This window comes from Ictidomys tridecemlineatus, chromosome 4 (genome assembly GCF_052094955.1).
Source record: "Ictidomys tridecemlineatus isolate mIctTri1 chromosome 4, mIctTri1.hap1, whole genome shotgun sequence".
Classification (NCBI taxonomy): Eukaryota; Metazoa; Chordata; class Mammalia; order Rodentia; family Sciuridae; genus Ictidomys; species Ictidomys tridecemlineatus.
The window spans coordinates 124,632,439-124,653,584 of NC_135480.1; the positions used below are offsets into that span (position 1 = coordinate 124,632,439).

Consider the following 21,146-nt stretch of genomic DNA (forward strand, 5'->3'; position numbering starts at 1 on the left):
CCCTGCTCCCTCTTGCCCTGCTCCCCATGTGCCCTGCTCCTCCTGGCCCTAATTCCCTGGTCCTGCTCTTCTTGGGTCCTGCTCCACCTGGTCCTGATCCCCATGGGCCCTGCTTTTCTGGCCCTAATCCCCTGGCCCTGCTCCCCATGGCCCTGTTCTCCTGGCCCTATTCTCCTGGGCCCAGCTTCCCTTGTCCCTGCTCCCCTGGGCCATCCTTCTCCTGGGCCCTGCTTCCCCTGAGCCCTGCTACCCCTGGTCCTGCTCCCTCTGAGCTTGCTCCCACTGGTCTTGCTCCCCCTTGGCCCTGCTCCCTTAGTCCCTGCTTCCCATGGTCCCTGCTGCTCCTGTCCCTGCTCCCTTTGACCCTGCTCCCCTGGGCCCTGCTCTCCCTGGGCCCTGCTCTCCTGGGCCCTGCACCCCCTAATCCTTCTCCCCCCGGCCCTGCTCTCCTAGCCTCTGCTCACTTTGAGCCCTGATGCCTTAGGCCCTGCTTCACCAGGCCCTGCTCCTCCGGGCCCTGCTCTCCCCCTGGCCAACCCACCCATCAGGCCCTCTCGCTGGCTGCCCATGGTCTAGGGTCTCCACCCCTGGTCAGACCAGGTTCCTCTTCACTGTGGGGGCACTTGGTGATTCTGGAACTCTGCCCCTCCCAGTAAGGTGGGAACAGCTTCCTTGGACAGCTGGGAGGCAGGGCAAGGCCTCCAACAGTGGTGGGGTCAGGGGAATGACTCCTGCAGAACCCCACTACTTGGCCTTCAGTGCCTTAGTTTCCCCTTCCATCACAAAAGTTCTTGCTGAGTTCTTGCTGCACCCAGTTTGGAGGGCAACTATGCAGCAGGGCAGCAGGTTGGTTCCCAGGGGTCCAGTGCTGCCCTGGTGCTGGCCTAGGCAGGTTCTGTGCTGGATTTGTAGCTGGGATGCAGGCAAGGCTTTAGGAGGGGAAGTGAGTGGAATGTAGAAGGCCCTGGGGGCCAGGCTAGGCCAGGAAGAGCAGGAACAATAGGTTCACTGTGTTGGCTTCAAATCATGACTTCTCAGTGAAGACCTCTATGAATGGAGCATGGAGGAAAAGCTTCAGGCGGATGTGGCTCTGTGGGGAGCAGAGGCCCCATTGTGTCCAGGCTCCTGCGAAGGCACTGATGTCCAAGGGCTTCACTCCTCTTCCAGGCTTCAGCTCATGGTCCCGGTGTTCTCTGGTGAAGCTGGGCATGGATAATATGCCTGTGATTATGGCCAACGAGGGGCCTCAGGCCTTCGCTAGGCAGGTGGAATGGCTGTCGCAGGACTGCAGGCCATCCCATACCCACAGAGGGGGCAGGGCAGAGGGGCCATGGGCCCTATAAATCAATGGAGAAGAGATGGCCCTGCGCTGTCCTCCTGCTGCCATCATGGGCTCGGGCGTCCAGGTACCAGTAGTCATTGGAAGGCCTCTCCAGTGGCCACTCCCGTGCCAGCAGCTGTGACCCGGCTCACCCAGCTCCTCCTTTCTGCCACCCCAGCCTCCTGGAGCACCCTTCTCTAGGAAGCCCCCTGGCCAACCCACCCATCAGGCCCTCTCGCTGGCTGCCCATGGTCTAGGGTCTCCACCCCTGGTCAGACCAGGTTCCTCTTCACTGTGGGGGCACTTGGTGATTCTGGAACTCTGCCCCTCCCAGTAAGGTGGGAACAGCTTCCTTGGACAGCTGGGAGGCAGGGCAAGGCCTCCAACAGTGGTGGGGTCAGGGGAATGACTCCTGCAGAACCCCACTACTTGGCCTTCAGTGCCTTAGTTTCCCCTTCCATCACAAAAGCCTGTGCTTCCAGGTGAGAGTGGGTTGGTGGTACAAACCCCCCACAATGCCCCTCAAAACCCCACCCTCCCTTTTCCTGTGGGCCATGCTAGTGTCCTGAGGCCTCCTTTGCCACACACCTCAGATGGGCAGCTTGGACAATGGAGGAAGCTCAAGATCAAGGTGGCAGCATGTGGCTCCTCCTGAGAAGGGGAGTGTGCTCTGGCCTCTAGCTTTCCTGTGGTTGTAGCCACCTCTGGTTTTGTGCCTGTAGACACACCTTCCCTCATCCCCCCAGGCCCCAAGGACACACCCAGAAGGCAAGGACACCCCTCTCCCTGTGCCTTTTCTTCAATTTTAACCACAATGACCTATTTCCCCTGAGACTACATTCTGTGGAACTGCATGTTAGGAGTATCGGAGTATCTTAGGGAAGAAATCCAACCCTGGGCATGTGGAGAGGGTGGCCTGGCTCTGGACTGGGCACTGAGCAGCTCCTTTTCTCCCTCCCCACCTCCATCTTTGCCCCTCCTGAGCTCTCTTACCCCTCCTTATTCATGGTGTCCCTGCCCTGCCAGCCCAAGCCACTCTGTCCTGCCACAGCAGGGGCTAATGACCCAGGCAGGTTGTGGATCTTCCGCAGTCACTGCTAATGGAAGGCTCTCAGGCACCAGTTTTGCCTGCACCTTGCTGGCACACAGGGGGAGGGGCACTCACGTGTCCTGCCCAAAGTTTACCATCCACTGGTGGGCAAGGGACCCTGATTCAGAGGTCCCTGGGGCAGATGGAGGGGCCCACATGTGCCCAGCTAGTAGCTGACTGACCTGGGCACCCCTCTCTGTGGCCTCTGCCTCCAGGAGTGCCCAGTTGGGTAAGAGGACCAGGGCAGTGGAAGCTGGCCTTGCAAGTCTGGCAGCTTTTAGTTGGAGGTGGGGCTGATGGAGGAGGGCAAGCACCTCACTGCATTACCCAGATGGATCCCAAACTCCTGGGCTCCAGCGAGCCTCCCAGCTCAGGCTCCTAGGTTGCTGGGCTACAGGCCCACGGCCCTAAGCCAGGCAGAGTGGAGACCAGTCACTCTGTGACTGTGCAGGCGAGCTGGCTGAGCCTGAACTCCCCCTCTGGGGTCAGTGGCCTGCCTAGTGTCCTGCAGGACCCCAGAGCTGAGCCCAGCACCTGGCCCTGGGCATCCTACAGCAGCTCAGTTGTCAAAGGTGTGGACTGAAGCTGTGGTTGAGCCTCATCCCTGCACCTGACCCTGTCATCCAGAAGGCCAACAGGGTCACCTGTTGTCAAGGATGTCAACTTGCAATCCAAGTCTGGGAACCACATGGCTCAGCTGGTGTCCACCAAGGGCTAGGGTGTGTGTGTGGGGGGGGCATGCCTGAAAAATGGCCACAGTGGTTATCATCATTAAGGAGCTTACAGCTGCCCAAAGCAGACATGGTCCCTAAAAAGACAAGCACATAACTTAACATAAGAGGATTTAGTGGCAGGGCGTGGGCTGCTTCCCAAGGATAGGTTTGGTCAGGGGCCATTTTTCACAGAGGAGCACGTGCCCTGCATGCCCCTGGTCAGAACCCCTGAATGGCTGGACAGACATAGCTCCAGGACCAACCAGGGCAGAGCTGCAGCCTGGAGGGACAGCTGGGCTGGGGTGGCATGCCAACTCAGAATCTAATGTTCTGCTCCTGGTCACTCCACAGATAAGAGAGAGGCTTGGAGACCCATTGAAGATTCTCCTTTGAGCCATGAGTTTCTTCCCCAGGCTTCATATCTGGGTGGTCAGAGCAGGGCTTTGCCAGGAGCCAGATGCCCTCTTCAGCTCCCCTTTACTGGAAGAGAGTGACTGTCCCTGGTATGGGCAAGCAGTCAGGGCCAGGTCAGGGCTCCATATGTCCACAGTGTGGGCTTCTGGGAGCCAGGACCCTGCCTGGACCCACAGGCTTCCTCCCAGAGGAACTGTCATCCAGGGCCTGCTGGTGCAAAACCTTCCTGGAGAAGCACCTGCTACACAAACCATGGCCAGCTGCCAGGACACTCAGGGGTCAGGGTGCAGGCTTCAGGGCCGGGGCCAGCCAGCTGGGCCTCAAATTCAGCTCAAGTGGAAGAGGGTGAGGGTGGGGGCGAGGAGAGCCCAGCAGGCAGGGAGGTGCTTGCCCAGCATCGAGGATGTAGGGACAGGAGGATCTGGGTTGTCAGACTTCTCAGAATCCCCAGGGCTGACCTTTGGTGACCTAGGGGTTTGGGTTCTTTCCTTGGGTCTGAATGTCTCTGGCTTCCTGGCCTGGGAGAGCTGGCTGCCCATTGCAGGTAATCAGACCGTGGGGGGCCCTAGGCAGGCATGTTGCACCATGATATGGGACTTCTCAGCCTCCAGAACCAAGAGCTAAATAAACCTCTGCTCTTCTTAAATTACCCAGTCTGTGGTATTTTGTTAAAGCAACAGAAAATGTACTGCTATAATTTGTTAGAACCAGCATGGAACCCAGAGTGCCTCTGTTCCCCTGGGTCAATGTGAGTGTGTTGAGGCTGAGGTTCTGCTCATGATATCCCCTGGGGGAGTTTCAGTCTTCACCTAAAATCTTTAAGGAGTAGCTCAATGGTGGATGCTGGGTGAAAATTCTTTTTGCTCTCAGAGTAAGTCCAGAAGTAGCTAATGCAGAACACCACTTTAGCTAGAAGGAGATAAAGAGACCCCAAAAGTACACTTTTTGAGAACTCTTCCTAAATAAGATTATTTTTCTCCTAATTTGTTAGCACCTGTGATTGTTGGGGAAATGTAGGTTTGACTTGTCTGAAGTAGCCTCTAAAATATCCACTTTGGGAAGAAAGAAGGCTCTGATTGACAGCTAAGGGCTCCATACTGTCATCTTGGCTGCACTCACTTGCTGGGGTGCCTGGGGAGATGTGGAAAGTTCCAGCATCCTGTCCCACCTCCTGAAGCCCTGATGTGGCAGTCTTGGGTGACACATGCCCCCAGAGGTTAGATAAATTTTGTTAGCCTTTGCACGGTGTAGCTATCTCTCATCCCTATATATGAGTCACTATTTCATATAATTTGCATAATCTCAGGCTATGTTTCTACCCAAGGGTAATTTTTTTTTAATTAAGTAAGCTTCTGTATTATAGTAAGCAAACATTGACCCTTAAGTCAATAATTGGTTTAATTGAAAGAGTTAAAAGATTATCCCCAGGAGATCATTCAGCAAAGCCATTCTTGTTGTAGGAGAAGGAGTGGCACCGAAAAGTGGAATGAATTTGTGGCACATGAGAAGAAACTGTCACTGTCCACAGTCCACTTACCACTGTGAGAAGGCCCAGAGTTTTGCTTGCTTGTGGGTCAACTGTTTGGACTGAGTGTTCAGTGCTGGTCTCTATGGTTCATTATCCAGGATGATGGACAGGAGAGTGGGAGATTATCTTCACAGAGACTGACTTACCAGTGTGGGCAGTGGAGATCTATGGAGGCTCTTTGAATAAGAGAGAGTAAGAGAGAGGCCTTAGGAGAGGGATGAGGTGCAGCAGCAAGACCTTTGGCACTACATTTATCACAAGGACTGTTGGTAGGTGTGGTAGTCAGCTTTTCATCACTGTGACAGAATACCTGAGATAATCAACTTATAGAAGGAAAGTTTATTTTGGTTCACTGTTTCAGAGGTTTCAGTCCACAGTCATTGGCCCTGTAGCTTTGGGTCTGTGGCAGCACAGAACATCATGGTGGAATCACATGGTGGAAGAGACTGTTCCCCTCATGGTGGCCAGCAAGCAAAAAATGCAAGGGACCAGGATCCCATATTGAGCATCCCCTTTAAGGACACCCCCAGTTACCTAACTTCCTCCCACTAGGCTCCACCTCTTAAAAGTCCCACTACCTGCCAATAGTGCCACAGGTTGGGGATCAAGCTTTCAACACCTGGGCCTTGAGGGGACATTGCAGATTTAAACTATAGCAGTGGGTGTTCTGAAGTGGAACATTCTCTGTCATCCTTAAACCTCGATAAAGACATAAACTGCTTCTGCTTACTTTTAGTAGTTAGATTGGTGTTTCTAACATCACTGATGATACAGAAGAACATTGTGTTTTAATGAGTGCTTAGCTCAAGGGCTGGATAATAGATGCCTGAACCTTCTTTTTTGTGCAAAATCCTGTGAATTTTTGGACTCTAAGAACACATTTTAATACTAATTAGGTTCTCCTGTGCATAAGAAATGATTCTTGAATATGGAAATCTAAAAGTCCTAACAGTAGGATTGAGTTTGTGGTGGATACGAATCTCCCTTCCCACCTCAGATCTCCTGGGCCCATTCCACATGCCCCATTGTTAATAGTTTTATAGCCATGTCCTGTTTATGATATCTCTGTTAACAATGGACTACATACATGATGGTTGTCCCATAAGATTATAATGGAGCTGAAATATTTCTATCACCTAGTATTTTTGCTCTTTTCTATGTTTGGATACACAAGTACTCATCATTGTGTTAAACGTCCTATAGTATTCACTGCAGTAACATGCTATGGTTTTCAGCTGGGGAGCCATGGTTTATCATGCAGCCTGGGTGTGTAGTAGGGTACACCATCGAGGTTGGTGTGAGTACACTCTGACTAATCCACCACAAGAAAATTGCTGAATGACACATTCCTAGGACTTTTTAATATGCAGGCCAACAAAGAAGGCACATTGGCAACAGGTCACATAAATGAGAGCATGCTCACAAGCAGATGCTTGTGGCCTTGAGTCCAAATGCTGAATTAGGGTGTTTATAACCTTGACCAAGTACTGAAACAGCTGGCCAGAAGTCTCAGAGAGGGACCCTAACTCTAGCCATCTTGTTTCTGCCCTACAAACACTATGCTGGAATCCCCTGGTCTCATCCAGTGAGGCTGGTGGAAGGTAGATGAGGTATGATTCAGGGATGCCCATGAGGGGGCAGGATAGAAGATGTCCCTTAACCCAGACCCTAGCATCCCCTCCTTCCTCTCATTTACTTGTTGCAAGCTTCTATCTTTTTTTCCATTCCTTAAATGTGGGTGCTCTCCTAGGCTTCACCCTGGGCTGCTTGTCTTCTCAGATCACAGTGTACCTGGGGCTGTCACCCTGCCCCTGCTTGTGGCTTCAAGGGTCAGCAATCAGCCTGTGGCTTGTGCTTGTGGGTCTTAAGCTCGGACCTTACACCCATCATTTATACACCACCACAGTGGTGCTCAACCCTGACAGTCCCATTTCCCTTGCTGACTTTCCACTTTCAACCCAACAGGTGCCCCCAGAGCTCCAAAGTGGGAGCCAGGAGACCTCTCCCTCTCGTCTCACCTGGTCAGGTCCTGGGTCCTGCCAGCAGTACTTCCAACACCAGTCTGTGCCCTCTCTCTGCCCAGGTAAACTGCTGCCTCCTTGGATGCTGCTCCACCCTCCTGTGTGGTGCCCCTGCATCTAGACTCCCAGCCACTAACCTTCCTGAGACCATTCTAAATTAGAAATGTCTTCATGTCATCATTCCATTTGGAACAGTGTGTGCTTTCTGTTTCTATTCTGATGGAACCCACACAGTCTAAAGCCTATTTTCTACATTTCTGCATTCCAGGCATTTTTGAAATTCTGTGGTTCTGAAAACATGGCTTGCTCCCTCCTGCCTTTGCACTATGTTCTCTCTGCCTGGCACATTTCAGCCTTCTGATCTCTGCCTGCATCGTCTGCTTGGTTCTACTGCCACTCGGACCTCACCTCAGAGACGGGGGTTCCAGGGAGCCTCAGGTATTTTCCGTGCCATGGCCGTCAAGCATCTGCACACACTGCTGGACTGCACCCTTGCCCCTGAATGTCCCTGGCATCTGAGAATAAAGCCATGTATCTGACGTTCACCACTGAATCTAAGTCCCAGGATCTCCAGATGGTTTACTAGTAGTAATGCCCAGCTGAGACTCCCCAGGACTTGGGAGCTGTGAATGGGAGAGAATGAGTTAGGATGTGGAAAGTTCCCCACCTACCCCTGAAAATCCAACAGCAGTGTCTCTGGTCCCGAATTCCTCATGGTGTGGGGCTGGGGCTGTCAGGAGCTTTCTTGGGCTGAATATTTAAATTCCCCCATCTGAAATTCCTTCCTCCTTTCTCTTTCCCTTCCCTGGCTCCTTTTCTTTCTGGTGACGGGAGAGAGCACTGAGCTGGTGGCATCAGAAGACACTGTAGGTACATAAGCACATTCCCTGCTGCCTGCTCCTTCACCTTCCAAGCACAAGCCTAGTCTAGTATAACAGAGTGATTCTGAATTTATCTACCTCCTCTGCTTAGTGACCTGAGCTGCTTCACCTGGGCAATTCTCACCTTACTAACTACCCTGGTCAAAGGCATACTCATTCCATTGTTCTGGTTTTTCATTTTTAATTCAGCAGTTAACAAATTACATGATACATTCAACACTTGGCTATAAAATAGGCTTTGTGTTAGTTGATTTTTATCAACTGGAGACTAATAGGAGTGTTCTGAGTGTGTTTAATGTAACTAAAGCAGAGCCATGGCATTGGGTAGGTTAGGTGTATTGAAGCATTTAATGCTGCATGAAATCCTGCGATGTAGCTCAGTGTTGAGCACTTACCTAACATGCATAAAGCCCTGGGCTCTATCTTCAGCACTGCCAACATAAACAAACAAATAAAAAAGCACTTTCAACTTGTGATATTTCCAACTTACCAAGGGGTTTATCTGGATGTAGCCCCATTGTAAATCAAGGAGCAGTGGTCATTTGACTTCTCCGATTTCTGTCATCCTTGGCTTTTCTGTGATAGTTTGCTGCTATGGTGAAGTGAAAATCTGTCTATCTAGTTGTATTGGAAGCTGTAGATAATGCAATCCATTCAGGTACCAAGCATTGTCTGTGGGCATCCTAAATACTAACCATGGAACAATCAACTACTACATGTATGGATTTGAGGCTGTGACACATAAATTATAGCAGTGTTAACTAAATGTATTGAGTTTGGGCCATTATGTGTTTCTTCCATTACAGAATAGTAAGAATATACATGCTATCACATGGGGTATGTGTCTGTGGACAATTTGAATATCTAAAAGCCTCTGGATAAAGGAGGATGGGAACTCGGGTGCTATTGAAGTTCTTTTTGTGTTAAAGATGCTGGTTGCATGAATATCATCAGTTTGCAAAACTGCATCAAGTTGCTCAGATGTTTGGCTTTCTACATCACACTGCATTTCAATTGCAAAAAGGTTTAAAAAGTAATGTTTGACACTGAAACTCAGTGACCTGGAGAATAAAGAGGGGTGGATCCTGATCTGTCAGTTGAGGGTGGTAGAATCAGGTAAAACCAACCACAAAAAATAAGGAGACCTCCAAAGGAGAACTGAACTCTAAGTAGAGAGAACTCCATTTTCCATGACACGACCATGTTGCCACACCTCCAACTCACAGCTGAAGAGAAGAGCTGTCTAAGGTGGAGGCCACAGTGGGAGGTGGAAGAGACCAGGCAGACCTAAGAGGGTACTGGGGCTCATGTGGCCCTGGGAACATGAAGGATTAAGGAGCCAGGACTGGGTGGAGCCAAGACAGACAGACATCTCTGGAGGAGGCAGGCTGCTCTGTGGTGGGTGGAGAGCTCTGCCAAGGCTCCAGAGTAGAGTGAATGCCCCTTGGACCATCCTGAGGGCTGGTGACCAGGCAGTGTGGTGATTTGCCGAGACAACCCCCAGGGTTGGAAATTTGGCAAAATGTCCACGATCCAGGATTCACATGAACCTGACTCACTGCCCTAGGTCCTTCTCAACAATGTTCCTCAGCCACATCTGGTCTACTGTGGTTGATACTCCACATAAAGACTATCAATAATCAAAAAAGAGCCAACAAAGACCCAGGCAAAAGTAAAATTGAGAATTAATTGATCAACAAGAGACAGGTGAAGAACACGTACACAGAGTCATGCTTGAGATTGAAGAAAATATCAAATGCATGCTTCTCCATGAAAGGCAAAGACAAGGAAAGGAATGGCTCCTGAGGAGCTAGCTCTCCAAGGAAAGGCCTGCAGGCATGATGTGGCTACATGGAGAGCGTCAGCTTGTCAGGATTAGGAGAACAGCAAACAAGGACCCATGGTATGCCCTACCAGAGTCCTGCTGACCAAGCACCTGGAGCTGGACCGGTGCTAACTGAAGAGATGAACTGGGAAATTGAGAAGTGGGTACAGAATTCATGTAAGTGTCCAATGAGGGCTGGACTTTGTGGAAATTCCAAATATAGAGCAGAATGCAAATACTATCACATGACAATTTAGAGATACAGCCATTCCTTAGTATCCATGGAAAGTTGGTTCCTGGATTCCCTTCTCCTGTACCAAGAATCCATGTATTTTCAAAAGTGCATGCTATGCACTTAAAAGATATTTACAAAAGAAGAGCTCAAAAGCTCAAACATAAAGTAATGACAAGGAAACAGAAATGTTAATTTCCCTGATTTGATCAGTGCACATTATACATGTATGACCAATTATCACACCATACCCCATAAATTTGTACAATTAAAATAATTGAAAACTGGTAAACAATGATGTAGTAATTTCACAAAACATTTGCACATCCTTTTTCACACTTTAGAAAATCTCTAGATTACTTGTGGTGCACAATATAATGTAAGTGCTCTGTAATAGCTGTTATCCCACATTATCTGGGGAATAGTGATAAGAAAAACTCTGCACATGTTCAATATGAATGAAAATTATTTTCCCAAATATTTTCAATCTGAGTTGGTCAAATCCTCAAATGCAGAGCTCGTGGATACAGAGGACTGACTGTAATTGCGTAGTTAGCAAGAATTTGGAGATAAAGAGAAAAGAAGAAGAAAAAGGAACTTGGCATAATTGCTGTTTTCCTAGCCTTCCATGGTGTGAGGAGAATAAAGCAGGTTTTGAAGTTACAATTCAACATTTCCTTGTTAAGTATATTATATGATGTTTTAAAGATAATTGCATCAGATCTGAAAGCTTTGCAATTATGGGGAAGGAAAAACACATATGCCCCATATTGTTGCTCACGTATACACAGGTGCTGAGGGCAGAGTGAATTGTTGACATCTCTTTGTGGGGGAAATGATGTACTACCTTGTGAAATTTTAAATAAATATGCTACTTCTTGGAATGTATCCATATATCTACTTACACAGAACTTGGGCAAAAATGCCCATGACTTGTGGTCACCATAGGCACAGATACAAAGAGGCTCCCCCCAGGGTCATCTTTATGTCCCTGATGGCTTAGCATATTATCTGTCTTGTGATTTGCATTTGATAACAAATCTTTACAGTGAAATTACTTTTCTTTTACCATTTCAAGCTGTATGACCTTGAAAGACCTTGAGCTTCTCATCTTGGTTATCTCATTAGCAAGTTGAAAATTGTACTATTTCCTATTCAGGACTGCTCCAGTTACAATGAATTGCATAACTAATCACCTAAAGACACAGCAGCATGCAACAACTGTTTATTTATGTTCATGGATTTGTTGAGTTTGGAATTCAGAAGGGACCTCAACTAAAAGACACTGGGGAAGGGGCTGGGATCTCCTGTAGCCTCACTCATGCATGTGTCTGGTGATTGGACCTGGCTGGTGGCTGATGGCTCGGTTCTTATACATGCCATCTCTCCCTGTTGGCTAGCTGGGGCTTCCTCAGCATGGCAGCCAAGTTCTGGCTGCAAGTATCCAGGAGAGATGGCAAACCAGGGGAAACTATGACATTTTCCCCAGCTATCTTTGGAAGTTGCATTCTGTTGGTTTAGGTAATTGGTGACAAAGTTCTGCTCAGGCTTAAGGGGAGGCATAGTAGTTTTCCAGGGCTGCTAAGTGGCACATAACAGGTGTCTTAAACAAAAAGAACTAATGTTCTCACAGTTCTGGAGATTAAGCAGTGAACAGGGTTGGTTCTTTCTGAGACCTCTCTTCTTGGTTTGTAGACAACTGTCTTCTCCCTGTCATCCCTCCATGTGTATCTGTGTCCTAATCTCCTCTTCCTATAAGGACACTGGTCATACCAGTTTAAGGTCGCTTAACCTTCATTTAAAGACCCAACTTCAAATACAGTCCCATTCTGAGGTCTTCAGGGTTAAAATTTCAATGTATGGATTTGGGGCTTGGAGCACAGTTCAGCTCACAAGAGGACAGAATGTAGATCCCACTTTTTGAGAGAAGGTTAGGATCACACTGTAAGAAACATTTGCAGGTGGTTCAGACCAGTGGTCTAATACAACTTACAGGGTCATCATAATGCAATCTAACCTGGATGGAGGTGAATAATGACATGGCACGCTCTGTCCTAACAGGGCAGTAACTTATTGCAGTCCAGGTCCTGCATGTTTCCGGGCATGTGTCATTACCCAGGAGGATCATCTGAGTACTTACCATGTGTAGGATGTACATGGCTGGGATTTTGAGCATGAATAGAAGTGACTTTTTGAATGGACCTTCAAAACAACCTCTGACTCCAATCCAGGTTTTTCTTTCTATTTCTCATGATGGAGGGCACACGTCTAAACCTTTAAAAAGTACCTCTTGCTAATAAAATCTTGGGTGTTGGAGCTTGAGGTGCCTTGTGAGTGCCAGCCTCCTTACTGTCAACCTCCAGCACCTGCACCTCTGGGCTGGGTTCTTTCTGGCCTCCAGTATCTGATTTGCCCAACCATTCAGACTGGAATGTGGAGAGAATGAATGCCCTACCTGCAGACAGTGCCTTCCACCAGCCACCATGGGAATGGCCTATATGTCCCCACGCCCTGCTACCTGCCCTGTTGCTTGCACACTGAAACTCAAGTGTTCCCAAGCGGGGTCCCGCTCCGGTTGACCATGAGGGCTCCGGTTGACCATGAGGGCAACTAGATTTTTTGCTGCCCTTCCTATACCCACCCCACACAGGGCTCCTCAGATAACCTCCCAAATCTGCTACCTGCACTTGGAGGTTATCAGGACTGGTTTCTGGAGGAATCAATCCAGCACAGATGATGGCTGATGATATGTAGAGAAGATAGCAAGACAGCCAAGGGAAGGTCACTGAATCCCTCCCAGGTCTGAAATTGTCTTTTGAGTTATCTTTGTCTCATCTGAACATGAGCAAATGCCCAGGCTCCCCAAATCAGCTGGAGCCCCTCAGGAGCTCCCCACTTTGAGCCCTGCAGTGCTGCTGCTCATACTGCATCACAGATAGCCACAAGGGTGACCAACTAAGTCATCCTCCTGCCTTCTCTTTAATGGGAACCTACAGAATTACACATGTGGATCTGTTCAGAGTATCTGGCCCATACCCTGGCAACAGGGTGCTTGTTGATTACCTTTACCTTCCTGACCAAGCCCAGCATGACTGTTAGCCTAGAATAGGAAGTGAATGATGTAAAATCTGCATATAGAAAGTCACTCCCACTCCTGTCCTGGTGTCCTGCTGTGGCTGCATCTGGTGATTGGTCAGCTGGTTTTTGTGGATGACACCTGAATTCTGGTGATTCTCAGCCTGCGAATGTCCTTGAGCCCGGAGTGCATGGGGAGGAATGGGGAAAACTTCCCTGGGGCTCCTCTCTGGCTTTGCTGATAAATTCAGGCTGCTCCTGGGGCCACAGAGAGGGACAATTTAGGGTACCCTTTCCCCTTCCCAAGGCCTTGTGAAAACACTGGCTCTGCCTGGAGCCCTGCATGGCCCCCTTCTGGAGAAAGTGGGCAGCCCCACTGGCTGGCCCTGCCTGGCCCTGCCTGGCTCCAGCTGACTCCTGTCCAAGGGGCAGCCTTCTTCTCCCTGACTTCCCCAAGCTCAGACTCAGCTGTTCCCCTGACTGGTGTCTCCCACCAAGGGCTCCTCCTTTCTCCCCACCCAGGGTGTGTTTACCACTGGGCACTTTGTGTTGAACTTGGGTTAGACTTTCCTCCTGACTGGTTTTCAATGTTTCCTCTGCTGACTTATCTCCCATGGTGGATTCTCAGTTCTGGACACTGGGAGTTCAGCAAACCATCAGTCTGTGTGGGTGAGCTTGGCTGCCCGAGGGGACTGAGGGGGACACCTGTGGGCCCAGGGTAACCCACCCCAGCTCTGTCCAGCAGAACACCCTGATCCTTTTTGGCTTCATGGGCAGCTCCAAGTCTGGACACAGAGGTAAAAAGAATTGATGACCACTAGGCACAAAGGTCAAGGGCTCAACCACAACCACCCCGAGTCTAATAAAAACAAGTCTTTAGCTCATGGGGAAATGGTCAACCTAAAGAACCATGGAAGACATGGATCTCAAAAGTGGAATGGTTTTATTTGAGAATGAGCAGATTGCTATCTGGAACATGTGTGTCGTGACGGGTCCTAAGCATTTTCGGAGAGGCAGAGGAGCAAGGCAAGGGCTTCCAACGGTAAAACAGGGCAGGTTATGTAAGTTGTTTTGAAAAAATTATCCTTGGCAGCGAGGCTCAATAACAAGGGTGGAGTCAGTCCAAAGTTTAACAGGCAGCTGCTGGGTGGCTGTCCTATTGAAGTGCCCTTGGCATAAGGCTGTGGTGGCCTCTGGGGCTGTGGTCTTCAGAGACCACTGGTAACAGGTTTTTTTGCAAGCACGAGTGCAGGAGAGATCGTCCTCCATGGGCTTCCGACTCCATCTTCTTAGGGCTGCTGAGTCTCCATTCTGGTATTGACAAGTGTCACAACAGACCAGGAGAAGGGAGCCATGTCTGACATTGCTGAGGGGTGTGCTTTTCAAATTGCAGGAAAGAGCAAGCAAACGAAAGCCACTTTGGAAGCCGTGTTTGTTCTAAGTTGGTGAAGAATTTGGAAACGTTGAGCCAGGTCAGAATCTGGAGACTGAAGTGCTTCATGGACAAAATGCTTATAAAAGTGATTAAAATAACTTTACAGAATTTGCCTGAGTGGAGGAAGAAAGAGCCTTCGAGAGGCTCTGTAGGTGGGAATTCAGATGCTTTCTCCTGCTCTGTCTGAGAGCTGAACCCGCTCCAAGGAACCTGTGAGTCTCCACCACAGTCGGCAGGGGCCAACAGAGATGATTAAACATTTAATCAGACACATGATACTTTGTTGTGTGTTCATTGCGGCTACAGGAAAGGGTGCTGTAACTGATCTTTAAATAGCAAACCCGCGGCTAAATTTAACTTCATTCATCAAAAGCCACTGCTCTGCCATGACCTAATTTTAACTGCTTATAATTCCCCAGCGCTTGTTGGTTGATGCAACTTTGATCCTCTGATGCTAGATGACTTTTGTGCTGAACATAGCTAGAATTTAATATGAATCATTTGGATGGCTGCCCAGGGGGGGGGGGAGAGAGAGAGAGAGAGAGAGAGAGAGAGAGAGAGAGAGAGAGAGAGAGAACGAACATTCAGGCCACCAAGGTAGATGACAATAGACATCCAGGCTTTCCTTCTTCCTGGGAAATCGACTTTATATCACTAGGCATGTATTCCATGCACATTATCCTGAGACTTTTATTTTCCCTCATGAACAATGAGACTCTTCTCACAGCAAACACACAGGGGAGGTGATAATACACGGGCACTGCCAAGATGTAATGATAGTGTCAATAATTGCAAGATGTTTTAAATGAGTGTTTTCTAAGCAAATCATTGCCTTCTCAGAGGGCTTTTATTTCCACTTATTGAGCGAGCAGCTGAGATGCTAAGGAGGAGCAGGGAGCATTCTGACGGGCCTCCTCGTCCCACCTAGTTTATTAGGTAATGTGTTCTGCCTCTCCTACTGTCTGGTTTTTCATCTGAATTGCCAGATTTCCTTCATTCCCATCTTCCTGGCTCATCAGAAGGGTCCCCTGTGTCACGTGCAGCCCTCTGCCCTGGTTGGCTTCTTTTCTAGCTATAACACAGTCATGTGGCTTTAAGATCTCCATCTTCTGAACTTTGCAGGTAAAGCTACAAGATGGGAAGACTGGCAAGACTCACAGAGGTGCATCAGCCTCCTGGATGGGCCTCTGGCCACCAGCCTTTCTCCTCCAGGCCTGGAGGATCTCTTTCATTTCTTCAAACTTCTTGAGAGGCATAATCGATGCTGGCTTAAAACCTCCTCCATGCTGGGATTGGGGCTGGGGGTGGTGCTGGGAGGAAACAAAGCTTCATCCTGGCTGGGCCACTAGCTCACAGTTTGATAGGGAAGGAAGCCAATCTCAGGATGCCTGTGGGTATCACTGCCGGCCAGCAAATCTTGCTACAGCCTCCCTTAAGCTTTAATCATCATCTGCATTAATCTGAAGAGCAGAATGATAAGTACCTCACTAGGGAGTGGTGCCTTAATGAATATAAGGTGCCTTAAGATATCCAGAAGAGCCAAGTGTGGTGGCGCCTGCCTGTAATCCCAGCAGCTCGGGAGGCTGAGAAGAAGGACTGTGAGTTCAGAGCCAGCCTCAGAAAAAGTGAGGTGCTAAGAAACTCAGTGAGACCCTGTTTCTAAATAAAATAGGGCTGGGGATGTGGCTCAGTGGTTGAGAGCCTGAGTTCAATCCCCGGTACCAAAAGAAAAGAAAGAAAGAAAGAAAAGAAAAAGATATCCAGAAGAAAGTTTTCTTTAAAAGAAACAGTAAGCTGTTGTAACAAAGTGGCCAGAATCACACTCATTTAACCAACCTCACATGAGGACCAGTCAGACCAGCTTCTAGGTGCTGTGGAAATATCAGAGCTATTCTTTCAGTACAGTCTGGGGACATCAGTGGCTTGATAGGAACAGAACACTTGATTTCCTATGTAAACATTTTAATCCTACTTAAATTACTCTTTCTGTAATTTTCTTGAGCTTCCCATGCTGAGGAAGGCAGTTTGATTTCCAGCAAAGGTTGGTAGGGGAACACGGGTTTGTAGAGGACACACATGGGGTTTGTGGGGATGTGGCCTCAGGGCTGGGTTGTCTTCATGCCGTGAGAGTGAAGACATGTGTCCATGTGCCTGTCCAGAGCCAGCTGCACATATGAGACTCTGTCCTGAGCAAATCACACTGCAGGAGAGCAGGGGAGGGGCAGGAGGGTCACTTTAGATTGGAGAGGAGAATCCTCTGTGTCAATGACTCCATGACCAGCTGGCCATTCTTCTGACTCCTGGGTCATGGTTTAGGCTAAAGCTGCAAAGCCTTCCGCAGACCAAACTGGAATAAGATGGTGCACAGCTTGAGGGGCAGGTGATCAACCCCCCCTCCCCTCTGCATTTATTACGCTATGGTAAAAGCACTGTTTTTTTGTTTTTTGTTTTTTTGTTTGGTCTCATATTAGTTGAGAGTGAGGCTTCCCAGAAATGAGAGGGTTTATTGAGCCACCACAGATGCTTGCCAGAAAAGGAGCAGGTCACTGTGCTGAACCAAGGCCACCCAGAGCACTTTTATCATGGAAATACTGGTGGGGGACATAATGGTTCATGTTAAACCTGCGATGGATGCAGGTAAGGGGGGCATGATGATGCAAAGTGGCTCTGGACAGGAGCACAGTCCCGTGTGAAGTCTGGTGCTTCTGGATTGGTTGGGGTTAATGGTCTGGACACTGGTGGCACCTGGTGGCTGGACGGCCACCTGAGACTTTAAGTCAAGGTTGTATCAGCTTAATTGGGCCTGAGTCTCTAACTCATTAATTACCCTTATCTCTTCCCCCTTCTATCCTCTGGCCTTTGTCATTAAATTGAGAACATCTCAGAATCTTTCTCCTGTCATGTTCTAAAACCTATTCTTTCAAATGCCAGGAAATCTTCAAAGTGATGTGTCTTTTTATGTGATAATGACTTGACCAGTGGTCTTTAGGTGGCTTCACAATGGGAGCTGGTCCTAAGAAATTATATCAGTGGCCAATGATATGATTAATCATGCCTGTGTAATGAAAGTTCCATACATGCACTCAGGTTTGGGGGGACAATAGCTCTCAAGTGGCACAGGGGCTCTTCCTTTTCTTATTCCTTGCCTGACGCATCTCCTCACTTGGTGTTCATCAATATGCTTCATGTTCATCAACATCCTTTATAATAAAGTGGTAAATGTAAGGAAGTGTTTCCCTAGTTTCATGAGCTTCTCTAGCAAATTAATTGAACTGAGCAGAGGGCTGTGGGAACCCCGATTTGCAGCATGCATCACAGGTAGGGATTTGGGACTGATGTCTGAAGTGGAGGGTGGGGGTCTGGGAACTGAGTCCTCAAACCTGCAGCGTCTGATGCTCTGTTCCAGTCGACAGTGTCAGAATTGCATCAGAAGCCCAGATGGTGTCACGGCCAGATGGTGTCCTCTGCACAACTGATTTTATGCTTCATGTGAAAGATCACTCCCACCCCATACACACACACACACACACACACACACACACACACATTTGGTTGCAGAAATCTTCTGTGTTGACTGCTGGTTGTCAGAGTAGAGAGAATCTGTCCTTTTTTGCGGAGTTGGAGATTTCCTATTGATAGTCTTCAGGGAGAACTTAGATTCATGTGGGAAGTCCAGGCCACTGGGGTAGGTGATCCTCTCTGAGGTTCCTGCCATGTGGAAGGGCCTGTAGACTGATACTTAGTGGGATACACTGGATTAATCCATCTCCCAAATCATACGGACAGACACAATATCTAACAGTCCTTATATCATGCCTCGGCCAAAGAGAAGTTGAACCACCAAAGTCAAAGTCGGGACCTCTCTATACTCCTAAGTCAGGATTTCAGTTAACTGACATACTAATTAGGTAGCAGATCCTCCTGTGGGCCCATGGCTGAAGTATGGAGGCCCACTCAGGCCAAATGCAGTTTAACTGAGCACCAGCTCCCTTACCTCATCAATTCACTCAGAAACCACTCCATCCTGTGTTCCTCCACCAGAATCAGAAAGTGACTGGTGGAGGAAAAGCGTGGGGTCCCCCAAGTGCCCTTAGCTAAGTGGTCAGGTGAGTGAGGCTCTTGCTAGTTCCTCTTTCTTCTTCCTTCTCTTTTGTGCAAATACAAAAATGGTCTCCGTAATGACCCCAGTCACATAGTGGTTCCCACTTGGAGGACGTCTACATACCTCCAGCTCTGCACACACTCCTTGCCTGCGCACACACAGGTGTAAAGATGAATCCACAGTGCATGCTCCTCTTGAGTGCACCAGCAGACCCTGGTGGACACCACCATCCCCTGGACTACAGCAGGCAGAGGCAGGGCAAGCTTATTTATCTCTGTCAAACAATCAAACTAAGCATGCCATGTTTTGAAGTAGTACATGGAACTTCTCAGTGGACTTTTGAACATCTGGGCCAGGGTGAGGTTCTGAAAAAGCTCTTACTTCCTGGAGAGGTAAACTTTTCCAAACCAAACCACCTGAGATGCATATTCGTCAAGAACTTTGAGAGCTTCGCATGCATGGACAGCAGAGGCGAGAGATGCACCCCAAATCACGACAGGATGTTCACAATCCTGACTCTACTGAAATTCATAACATGGGGATGTTTGTGTATTTATTTTGCAGTGCCAGGGTATGGGGCAGGCCCAAGATGGCTATGGTTAGGCTCCCTCACTGAGATGTCCGGCCAGCTATGGAGTCAAGTCATACACCCCCTGATTCAGCATCTGGACTCAAGTTCGTAAATATCTGCCTGTGATCATGCGCTGATTTATACCACCCCTTGGCATCGGTCCTTCCTTGATTGCCCTGCACCTAAAAAAGGCCTATTAGACTCAGGGGGCTGTTGCCACCTTCAAATAAAGCAGGACCACCACCCCAACTGTTCCTTGTATCTTCTTCCAAATGCCCAGTTTCCGAATCTGTTTCCCAGAGTCTGAACCCCTGCAGCACACGGGGATTGAACCCAGGGGTACTCCACCACTGAGCTACATCCCTATCATTCTTTATTTTTTTATTTTAAGACAGGGTCTCACCAAGTTTCTGGGGCTGACCTCAGACTTGCGATCCTCCTGGCTCAGCCTTCTGAGTCACTGGAATCACAGGTGTGCGCCATTGTGCCTGGCTTAACATCAGGATGTGAACCTGTGGTCTGCAGATCTCCCGAGGCCTGGTTAACAACACACACCTTGTGGTCAGCTTCTTGAAGGCCCCACAGGAGCTTCTAAGGGGCTTCAAGGTTCTTGAAGATCATCGATTTGCACAGGCAGAAGAATAAGTGGACACAGACCTCCATAGCGAGCTGACTGCTTTGGGAAGGCTCAGGACACGTTTCATGCCTTATGAACAGCCTGGCTCTGTCTGCCTCCATTCTCCAAGGATTGTGACAATGTGCACAATGTTGGTTTGGCACATACTCCCAAACATTCCCTCCTCTGGGAGAGGATCGATGGTTGGCTGGAAGGTCAGAGAAGGGTACAGTGCGATTCACTTATTGTCAGATTTACAGCAAACCCCTCTAGTGGGATGATAATCAGATGAACAGAGTCAGCAGTATCTTCTGGGGGGCGGGGATGTGGTTGTATTCTGGCTAAGCTACAGATAGACCCTCTCTGTTGTTTGTGAACCTCAGAAAACGGACACCAAAACACCACTGTTCACCCCTGGAGCCCAGAGCACGACCTCTCAGGTCTCCTTTTGAAGCACACCCTGTCCTGGGGTGGCCCACCTGTGATCCAACACGGCGGGGAATGCTGAGAGGAACCTCTCTCCTCTGCAGAGCCCTGGGGAGAGCCCCTCCTTCTCCCTGGACCCTGGCTTCCCAGAATGACTGTCTTCTGTGACATTTTCCTTCCTTGTATAATCAGAGCCCTGCAGGAGCCTGATCCAAATTAGAGAGAATGACACTCAATCACACTGATTTATAGGGTGGCATCCGGGGTCTGGGGCTCTGGAGGCTGTGTCTTCAGAAGCCAAAGTACTCTGAGAAAATGTGGAAAGCTGAGGCTTACGAGATTTTCCTACCAAAGGCTAAATTTATCAAATCCCTTCAAATACTGGCACTTTGAAGAGTAGGTAGGTCGCTTCCCTGCAAAGCTGTCCCCAAATGGTACGTTTTATTCCTGTTCATGATAAAGCAGAACACCCAGGGGTCCACTTGGAAGAAGGTGTCCAGAATGTCAGTTAGAATGAAAGTAGCCAATAAACGTGGGGAACTGGGTACACTCATCCATTCCTGGTGTGACTGCAAATTGGTGCAACCACTCTGGAAAGTTTTGAAAATTCCTCAAAATCTAAGAATAGAACCACCTTATGACCCAGTGATCTTATTCCTTGGTGAATACCCAAAGGATTTAAAATCGGCATACTACAGGGACACAGCCACATCAATGTTTATAGAAGCATAATTCACAATACATAATGGAATATTACTCAGTCATAAAGATGTCATGGCATTTGCTGGTAAATGGATGGAACTGGAGAACACCATGCTAAATGAAATAAGCGCATTCTAAAAAGTCTAAGGTCAAGTATTTTCTCTGATATGTGGAAGCTAATTCATAATGGAGGT

The 21,146-nt window shown here is 48.6% G+C and overlaps 1 long non-coding RNA gene across 1 annotated transcript in view; it reads left to right on the forward strand.

Moving 5' to 3' along the window:
* The window catches only part of LOC144376870 (uncharacterized), a 37,232-nt gene extending 28,335 nt beyond the window's left edge, over positions 1-8,897 (forward strand). The window contains exons 2-3 of the long non-coding RNA XR_013437240.1: positions 7,032-7,149; positions 7,356-8,897. This is a non-coding gene — a long non-coding RNA (uncharacterized LOC144376870). The remainder of the gene's footprint in view (positions 1-7,031; positions 7,150-7,355) is intronic.
* Positions 8,898-21,146: the final 12,249 nt, after the last annotated feature.